Below are 10302 nucleotides of genomic sequence, written 5' to 3'. Positions count from 1 at the left end.
ACTTCTTACTACTATTAGGCTACTACTAATCATAATAATAATCATAATGATGATACACTGTGAAACGGAAGATGGAGGGCTGTTCATTGATAATTATATGTAGGCACATTCTTTCTCTGTATTAAGATTTACAGTCTAAGCCTAATAAAAATAATGATTAAAATATGCCTACAAATAAAGCCCTAATTTTCCAACCTGTGAGTAATGAACATAAAACAAAGATTACACTGTATTTAGGCTACTGACAGGTTAGAATTGGTCGACCTACAGTAGGTGGCGGTATTGAATTCACATTCAAGCTGTGCAGAAGAAGAAGAAGAAGGAGTAACGTCATCCTTTTCCGGTTGATTTGAGCTAAAACCACGGAAAGTCCACGCATCTGTGTTTTCCCTCAGGACAGCCTCCAGTAAGTGTTTGTTCAAGAGTGCTTTTGTAAATTACTCTGTCGCCATGATGGTTGGTTAACTTTCGCGTTTTGTCGTAAATTGTAATGTTGGCTTGGCTACTTGGATTTATTTCCGTTGTCTAAACTTCTTGAGCTTTTGTGAGATGTCTGAGGAGAGCACGAGGCTCGCTCGAGCTGTTTGTACTAGCTAGCTAGTTCAACAGCTAACTAGCACGAGCTCCAGCTTTAGCTAGCGCTAGCGAGCTGGGTGGAAACAGTATGTTGGATGGCAAATATTGAGTTTATATTGAGTGAGGTGAGACACAATACACTGTTAGGCTCTAGCTAGATTAGGGCGCGGGCTAGCGCGGGCGGGCTAGCGCGGGCGGGCTAGCGCGGGCGGGCTAGCGCGGGCGGGCTAGCGCGGGCTAGCGCGGGCTAGCGCGGGCTAGCGCGGGCTAGCGCGGGCTAGCGCGGGCTAGCGCGGGCTAGCGCGGGCTAGCGCGGGCTAGCGCGGGCTAGCGCGGGCTAGCGCGGGCTAGCGCGGGCTAGCGCGGGCTAGCGCGGGCTAGCGCGGGCTAGCGCGGGCTAGCGCGGGCTAGCGCGGGCTAGCGCGGGCTAGCGCGGGCTAGCGCGGGCTAGCGCTAGAGACTTAGCAAGCTAGCATTGAGCTATCAGACAGCCTAAACCGAACATACGAGCGTTTGATATTTATGTAGGATGGCAAAGATTGACCTTGGATTGTCTAGCTATATTGTGCTTCTATCCTGCTAATACAGCTTTTGTGATGGCTAGCTAATCTTGGTTGATGGATAAGCCATCAATTGTTATATTATACGAGACATGTCCTTTTAGATTGTGCTCAGTTTTGTCTTTGATTTTCCTTAATTTCAGGGTGTATTCAAATATCTAGTGCGTGTTTAGCGCCGTTGTTCAGACTGTCGTCAAATTTTAGGCATGCCGTGCTGTGGTCACTCGTTTATTGGGAGAATATTCTGACAGTTGAGGTTCTTCCAGAGATTTCAAAGAATGGAGCACAACCTCATGGATATCAGCAACTCTCTCTCTCTCTCTCTCTCAGCTTAGATATATAGCCGCCGTCTGTGAAGGACCGCCGCAGCGCCAGCTGAAGGGCCGCCGCCGTCTGTGAAGACTGAAGCCAACCAAACAAGGTACAAGACTTAGCACATCAGATTTTCCTGTCCTTTCAAATATACTGTTAAACTAAACTTATGTAGACTCCCGTCTGTGTTTTCAGATGGCTGCATACATGAGAGTCTGGCGAAAACGCCAGCGAGACTTGGATGAGTTTCTACATGAAAATCATTCTGATAGTGACGATATGCCTGGGACTCATATTGACAATGTCCCTGTGACTCCAAACAGTAAACCTGGGACCCTGGATAGTTCTGACACAGTCATAGAATATAGTGACTCGGAAAAGGAATTGTCTAGTGACTCAGAAATGGAAGTAGATGATGTTGATGATGTTGAAGTAGCTATCAGCTTTGAAGATGACTTGAGAAAGTGGGCCTCAAAAAACAAAGTGACAAATAGAGCAGGGAATGAATTAATGTCCATATTGAGAAAGCAAGGTCACCTATTGCCTAAAGATTTTAGAACACTTCGTAAAACACCAAACCAAAATTCCACTATAGACAAATGTGGGGGGCAGTACAGTTACTACGGGTTGGAAAAGGGGATTACGCCTTTCCTAAGCCAAACAGAGAGCAATCAGTTAAAATTAACTGTTAACATTGATGGCATCCCACTTTTTAAAAGTAGCGGAGTACAGTTCTGGCCAATACTGGCAAAGGTTGGCCATTTTGACCCATTTATTGTAGCCATGTATAGTGGATCCAGTAAGCCCAATCCTCTTGATGAGTATCTCGAAGATTTTTTGACTGAGTACAGACGGCTCAAAGAGAATGGGATAGTGTTTCAAGACCAAAGGTACAATGTCCATCTAGAAGCTCTGGTGTGTGATGCGCCAGCCAGGGCTTATCTAAAATGTATCAAGGGTCATAATTCTTATGAGTCTTGTGAAAGATGTCTCGTCAGAGGTGTTTATCATGACAACAGAATGACTTTCAGTGACCAGAACTGCGCTCCTCGAACAGACGAAGCCTTTGCTAGAGTAGAGTACAGCAACCATCAAACTAGTGCTAGCCCCCTAATTGATGCAGGAGTTCCTTGTGTTACCTCATTTGTGCTGGACTACATGCACATGGTCTGCTTGGGTGTAGTTAAACGGATGTTATATCACTTGACCCGTGGCCCACCATCTATTTGTCGTTTAAGGGTCGGGGAAAGGAATTCAATATCTGAACAACTAATTGCACTGAAAGGCAAGATGCCAAGTGAGTTTGCGCGTCAACCCCGCAGTTTACATGAGCTAGATAGGTGGAAGGCCACTGAACTACGGCAATTTTTGCTATACACAGGACCAGTGGTACTAAAAAAGGTGTTGTCCAAGGAAACATACCACCATTTCTTGTCCTTGACGATAGCCATGTCGATAATGCTAGAGGCAGAGGAGGAGACTAGGAATGGTTTCCTAGAATATGCTCAACAGCTAATTAAACACTTTGTCGAGTGCTGTCCTGCCCTTTATGGCGACAGCTTTTCTGTATACAATGTGCATGGACTAATACATCTCCATGAAGATGTCAGCCACTTCCACTGTTCGTTAAATGACATCTCCAGTTTTCCTTTTGAAAACTACCTGCAGCAAATCAAGAAACACGTGAGGAGTGGGAGAAGTCCTCTCGAACAAGTCACCAGGCGTTTGGCCGAAATTGAACAATCACAATTGAACACTATCAAAAAGCATCCTAAAGCAATTGTTTCTGTTAAAGAGAAGGACAGTTGTTTTCTTTTGAAGGACAATAGATTTGCTTTTGTTAGACAGAAGAATGCAGATGGGACTTTAGCCTGTGAGATTTTGGACCAGCGCCACACGTCACTATTATTTGACAAACCATGTCGCTCAGATCTCCTAAACATCGTGTGCACGAATGGGCAGGGCAGGATGGAAAAACAACTACTGCGTGAAAAGGATCTGATCCGCAAGGTGGCTTGCCTCCCGCAGGAAGACGGTTATGTCCTCCTACCACTTCGCCATGGTATTGAACGACATGGTTTGGAATATTAAAGGTTAGAATCTATTCTTTCAGCTGCACCTTCCTAGAGCATCGATCACCTGCATTTTCCAAGCAAAAAAGTCTCTTGGGAGTGTTTTTAAATCATCATAAATCACAGGAATGGGCTAGAGACATACTTTGTGTTTTTTCAAACTCAGAAAATTTTGAATTTTAAAAAAATATACTTGTATTAAGGGTGGTCTGGCCCTTTAATGCCTCATGTAATTTGAACCAACACACTACCCGAGGCGTACAAATATGTAATTCTTATCTTAGCCCTTTACTAACAGGACGCTTGGTGATATATATGGTTAATATAATTTTTTGTGTGCCGTCTTTTCAGGTCATGTATTGCAAGGCTGTGTGGGTGGAGGAGAATGGAGAGGAGTATGAGGAGACAATTCCTCATTGTTGGATAGACGAAGCAAACAACGTCGTTAGATGGCCAAAGAAGATGAAGAAGGGTCACCTTGATAAGGCCATTAAGGCACGAATGATACCCGAGGAGGACTGGCAGAAGTACAAGTTGAAAAAGATAAAGAAAACTTCAGGCAAGTTTTATTCATTATTTTTTTTATAATTTTGTCAAGAATCAAGTCAGCATTTTAGAATCAATGTTTACAGTTGAATTGTATAAGGGTCAAAGACGGATAAGAATGGTCCGTTACACAGGAAGGATTATAGTAACATTTCTAAGCTTAAAATATTAAGCTTATTTGGATTCTTGGATCATATTTGAATTTAATGTCCCTCCTGGGTAACGGACCATTCTTATCTGCCTTTGACCCATAACTTTTAGATAACATACTTGAGTGTCGAGAGTACAACTACACCACCAACGCAGAACCGGATGAGGAGGTAGAGGGAGGAAGACGAAAGAGGAAAACTACAAAGAAAAAACAGGATGATTTTGTAGCGACATTCGGTATGTTTCTCATAATTTGTTAATGAGACCTGTGTTGGGAACCTGCATTTATAGTAGGATGAAATGTGTTAACAGACGGGCCTCACATGTTGACCATTCATGTTTTATATCTTGTTTTGTAACAGAATCTGATGAGGAGGACTTCATGGGGAAGAAGGGTAACTTCATATATTCAATTTAAAGTCCTATATGAAAAAGAAATTACAAACTATTTTCTTTGTATTTGATATGTTTTACTTTGTTGCATCTGTATAGTTAAGAACCTGCCTCCATTCCCTGCCCCACCATCGAAGATTCAGTCCAGCCAAAAACCTCCAGCTAGTGAGTATTGCTGTTATAAAAGATACATTAATGTATTGGGTACACGCAACATGAAAACATTAACAAGCTGATCTTATGTTTCTTACTCAGAAAAACCAGCCACGTCTCCCCCAGTGGAGCCTGCAGAGAGTTCTCAGAGCAGTCCTCCACGTGAGTAAACATCTCCCGTTGCACAAAGTTGAAATCATGGTGTCTGTCATAATGCCTGTGAATTATTTTGGAACAGTTTCAATTCAGTTTATTGTGACGGGACAGTGTACATTCATGGACAGGTGTACAAGTACTTCAACATGTAAATATACCGGAGTTAGCTTGCTGCTAAATTCCATCCGTAGTCCCCAATAAATAACAATTCAAAACACAGTCATATAGACAATACAAAATGCATTATACAGGCACAGTACATTAAGAGACGGTTATCCCTGAGGTGACATCCCACACACACAACAGATTTATACACTTTGAAACGTATTAATCGTGTTCATGTTCTGTTTAGACTCCCCAGTCCTGCCGGATTACCAGGAACAAGAATTCCAGCCGGATGGCATGGTTGACAATTACATGGAGTCTGATCGAGCTGCAAGGTCTGCCCGCTCGGACCTGGAAATAGGATCACAGCGCAGTGAAGGTTCAGGTGAGTATATATGCAACACACTTGTGTTTTCAAAGGCATATGTTTTGAATCTAAAATGTGTTTTTGTATTTCTCAGGCTCAAAGAAGGCAGTACATTATAGATCAATGTCGACACCCCCCACACCTCGGAAGCACTGCAGAGGCACACCAGTCTCACACCGACCACGCTACAGCAGAGAACCTTCCAAATCGGCCAGGCAAGACGTTCATCGCTCCAGGTACAGTGTTGGGCACAGCATCAGTACTGACTTCTAGCTGTTCTCCAGCCAACACTGGCATAGTGATTTCCTACAGCTTTGAGCTTGGCCTAAGCCACAGCTGGGGCATTGAACTATATTTGTTACTGGTTGTGATTGTCAACATCCAAAACCAACCAAAAGGGTTGCTCTTTTCTCAGTGTGACATTGTGTTATATATTATGTCCAATAAATATTGAACCCTAATCATCTAGGTCTAGATCCAGCAACAGGTCCAGGCACAGTGTCAGCCAATCCTCCAGCTCCAGACACTCTGTCCGAACCATGGATCCTGGGTCCGACAGTCGGTCCAGACGCGATCACAGCTCCCACAGTCTGAGGTCCAGAAGTGACTGCAGGGACACAGCCAGCCGTGGTGAGTTCAAGTAATCAATGCCTTTATAATTAGACAAAGTAGAATTGGTGCAATTTTGTTAGAATTTGCCACACTGGTATTTATCATCAAACGCATGGTCATCTGTTTCTTGTGGAAATTGTAATACAAAATATAAATTATAATTTATAAAGCATGCCTTTCTTCTTATAACAGCATTGGAGTATTGTAAGTCGCAAAGGGCTGGCTACAGTCCCAGCCAAGACTCCAGTGACTCCACGCACTCTAGTGTTCGGTCCAGAGTTCCCAGCAGGTCCCACAGCCAGACGTCCCACAGCCAGACGTCGCACAGCCAGACGTCCCACAGCCAGACGTCCCACAGCCAGACGTCCCACAGCCAGACGTCCCACAGCCAAACGTCCCACAGCCAGACGTCCAGACGTGAAAAATCCAGGGATACAGTCAGGCATGGTGAGTTCAAGTAATCAATGCCTTTATAATTAGACAAATAGTATTGGTTACAGTTATGCCAGACTTTGTATTTCTCAGCTAATGCATGGTCATCTGTGTCTTGGGTAGTTTGAATACAAAATACCTTTCTTCTTATACCAGCAGTGGAGACTGGGGAGTCACAGAGGGGCCGGTTCCCTATGCCAACAGGAGGTAAGTTCTGAGCTATTTCAAGGGGGACAGGTCACTGGCCAAGAACACTGGGGGACACTTATAATTTGGAAGCCTCTCACCTGCCTTTTCTCTCCTTAAATATTCCCTCAGTTGTTGTCCCATCTCCTATCAGGACACAAACTGCACTTCAAACAGCAGTGCTTTGTATCATTGTAGGGTTATATCTATTAATGTGAATATTTATTTGTGTTAATATACATGTTTGTCATTTTTTTCAGTATACCAGAAGAAGTCCTTAGCGATATTGGCAGAAATCCGGCAGGAGGTGCGCAGAATTGCGAGAGCAGAACCTGAGACTTCCACCCATCAGACTTCCACCCATCATGTTCACACGATGGACAGCCTGGAGGAGTTCGAGAGAGAGGAGCTACGCCTTGGTGATGAAGAAGCCTTCAAAACCCTGGTAGGTAGAGCCTTTACAAGAGAGTAATTAACCACATATAAAGCAGTATAATATGCACCTGCACACGGTTTTTATGGTCTTCTGCAGTATATTGAAGTTTACATGGACTTAATTATTCCAACAGGTGCTGCGACTCGTTCGCATTGGGGGGAAGGACACGAAGGAATGCGTCCACAAAGTTCTGAACAGGTAATGTTTCAACATATAATAAGAAATAGCCTGTGTGTGACGTTTGATATTTGTTTTGAGCTAAAGTGTTAGCCTGGAGGACGTGTATAAAAGATAGTAAGTAAGTAAAGTTTATTTATAAAGCGCCCTCCCAGCGCGAATGCAGAGTGCTGTACAGTATTTCAGAGCAACGGATAAAATAATCTTACAAATACAAAAAGACATAGTAACAGTGTACATGAGCAGAAAAAACACATGCAAAATACAGTGCAGTAAAGTGCAAAATACAGTGTAGAAAAAGACAAAAAACATACAGTATGGGAGCAACATTCAACTTACAAACACAAAGAATAAATACATTCAAGTGCAAAAAACAGGGACAGTCTGACAAATAGCAGCGTAGACACCAATGATCACATGGATTTACTAGGGCCCGAAAACCTGAGTGAACAGGTGGGTTTTTAGATGTTTTTTAAACTGGGCCTCGGACTGCAGGTCTCTCGTGTTGAGGGAGAGCGTTCCAGAGTTTGGGGGCCGAGGCCCCAAAAGCTCTGTCCCCTTTTGTCTTGAGCTTGGTCCCGGTGACCCCCAGAAGCTCCTGGTTAGAGGACCTAAGAGATCTGGAGGGAGTGTAGGGGCGCAGCAGTTCGGTGATGTAGGGCGGGGCTTGGTGGTGGAGGGCTCTAAATGTGACCACCAGGACCTTGAACTGGATCCTGGCGGATATGGGGAGCCAATATAGTGATAAGAGTGATTTTTTTTGACCTGGTGATTAGTCTTGCAGCAGCATTTTGGACACGTTGAAGTTGGTCTATGGATGATTTAGTGAGACAGGGGAATAGTGAAGTACAGTAGTCTAACCTAGATGAGATGAAAGCGTGTACTGATAATTCCATGCCATGTTTACAAAAAATCATACATCCTAATCTTTAATGTATGTAATTTTGTTTTTCTTCAGGCTCATGAGCAACTGGCTGATGACGAAATTCAACTTAAGAGGGTCGGGGGGGAAGAAGCGGCCCTTTATCGACACTGCACTGTTTCGAGCAACAAAAGGTAAGCCGGCTCATATTTCATGTATAGTAGGAGCAAATTAGAATAAGAGAACTAGCACCCCTAACCTGTTCCATTGGCAAAACATTTACTCCCCTGTTGACGACAAAATAATGCCAACTGTCTACCTGTAGTTGGAGATAACATTTTAAATATTGTGCTGGTTAGGTGTAGAAATTACATTACTACTAGTTGTGGAGGTACTAGCTGTGGATGTACAATGCATCATGCCTTTTCACATTTGATTTCTTATTCTATATGCAGACGCAGTCCTGCAGGCACAGCCAACAGCCAAAGAGGAGGAGATAAAGCAGTATGTTGGGGAACACCTCAAACACGCTAAACAAAGGAAGGGGGGCCAAGGACCAGGCACTGAGGACTGAACCATGACACCCTCTTGATCATCTTTCCATGTTCACATGCACACTCATACTATCACATTCTCTCTCTCTCTCTCTCTCTCTCTCGTGTGTGTGTGTGTTCGCACTCTGTGTGTGTGTGTGTGTTCGCACTCTCTGTGTTCGCTCTCTCTCTCTCTCTCTCGTGTGTGTGTGTTCGCTCTCTCTCTGTGTGTGTGTGTGTTCGCACTCTATGTGTTCGCTCTCTCTCTCTCTCTCTCTCTCTCTCGTGTGTGTGTTCGCGCTCTCTCTCTCTCTCGTGTGTGTGTTCGCACTCTCTCTCTGTGTTCTCTCTCTCTCTCTCGTGTGTGTGTGTTCGCTCTCTCTCTCTCTCTCGTGTGTGTGTTCGCACTCTCTCTCTGTGTTCGCTCTGTGTGTGTGTGTGTGTGTGTGTGTTCGCACTCTCTCTCTGTGTTCGCACTCTGTGTTCGCATGCACACACTCATGCACTCACACTCTCACATGCACACTCGCTCCGTTTTCCTTTCAATCTGGCTTTTTTTGTTGAATCGATACATTTTCAGTGCTCCTACATTTTTTATTTATTTAGGAGCATCTGTGTTCTCTTGAAAAAGCTTCTCTTTTCTCATTTATATGATTGAGCAGGAGCAAGTTTATTTGTGGTGCACTTTATATTAGAAAGGAAAATATTTTTTTTTACTATTCTAAATGTTCTGTACAGTTCTGGTTGCTAATATTTTTGGTAAATAAATATAAGTTAAGAAACTGGTGCTTTAATGTGTGGATGTAATTGTATTTGTTAATGTGCATAACTGTAATCCCAGTTCTTCAGAGGTGTATGTTAGTTCATTTTGCTTAGTAGCATTCAAATGTGTTTACAATTAATTAACATTGCAATGTTAAATAATCAGTAAAAGGAGCCACTGTCTGAAAACAAGTAGAATTTTGCACAGAGCTCTGTGCAAAACTACTTGTTTTCAGACAGTGGCTCCTTTTACTGATCATTTTACATTGCAATGTTAATTGACGTCTTAAGTTTTTTAAAGGACGTAGAAAAGACGTACAAATGACGATATTTGGACTACAAGCAGAGGTCATGTTGACGTCACCTTGACGTAGAATAGACGTAGAAACGACCACATTTGGACTAGAAGCAGAGGTCATGTTGATGTCACCTGGATGTAGAATAGACGTACAAATGACCACATTTGGACTAGAAGCAGAGGTCATCTTGACGTCACCTTGACGTAGAAACGACCACATTTGGACTAGAAGCAGAGGTCATTTTGACGTCACCTTGACGTAGGAACGACCACATTTGGACTAGAATTGGACGTCGAAGTTCCGACGTCGAGATGACGTCCTGGAAATGACGTCATTTCAACCTACGTTCTGCACCGTCCAGGGACCGTTTTTCGGCGTCGAAAAATTACGTCATATTAACGTTGTTTCAACGTCCGCATGTTTGCTGGGTAGCCTCTGTAATATGATCTTTACACGCCTTTCCCCACTTGCTGCTTGGCCCCGTCGCACGGACAACTCAACCTGGCACATGATGGCTGCAGCATGGCTACAACATGAAGCCGACCTACAGGATACATTAGTAAGGTGGCTTTTCGTTGTTGAACTTAATTATCTTGGACCAACACTAGCCTAC

The 10302-nt window shown here is 43.6% G+C and overlaps 2 long non-coding RNA genes across 2 annotated transcripts; both read left to right on the top strand.

Moving 5' to 3' along the window:
• The first annotated feature begins 362 nt into the window (after positions 1–362).
• Positions 363–2471, top strand: LOC311324520. Its single transcript, XR_014630989.1, has 3 exons — positions 363–406; positions 1467–1557; positions 1644–2471. It is a non-coding gene; the product is annotated as an uncharacterized lncRNA (long non-coding RNA).
• A 4557-nt stretch (positions 2472–7028) lies between these two features.
• On the top strand, positions 7029–8730 carry LOC311325006. Its single transcript, XR_014631001.1, has 4 exons — positions 7029–7065; positions 7190–7254; positions 8192–8289; positions 8551–8730. It is a non-coding gene; the product is annotated as an uncharacterized lncRNA (long non-coding RNA).
• The last annotated feature ends 1572 nt before the right edge of the window (positions 8731–10302 follow it).

This window comes from Borostomias antarcticus (assembly GCF_949987555.1).
Source record: "Borostomias antarcticus genome assembly, chromosome: 23".
Lineage (NCBI taxonomy): Eukaryota > Metazoa > Chordata > Actinopteri > Stomiiformes > Stomiidae > Borostomias > Borostomias antarcticus.
This window is presented reverse-complemented; position numbering and strand designations above follow the sequence as displayed.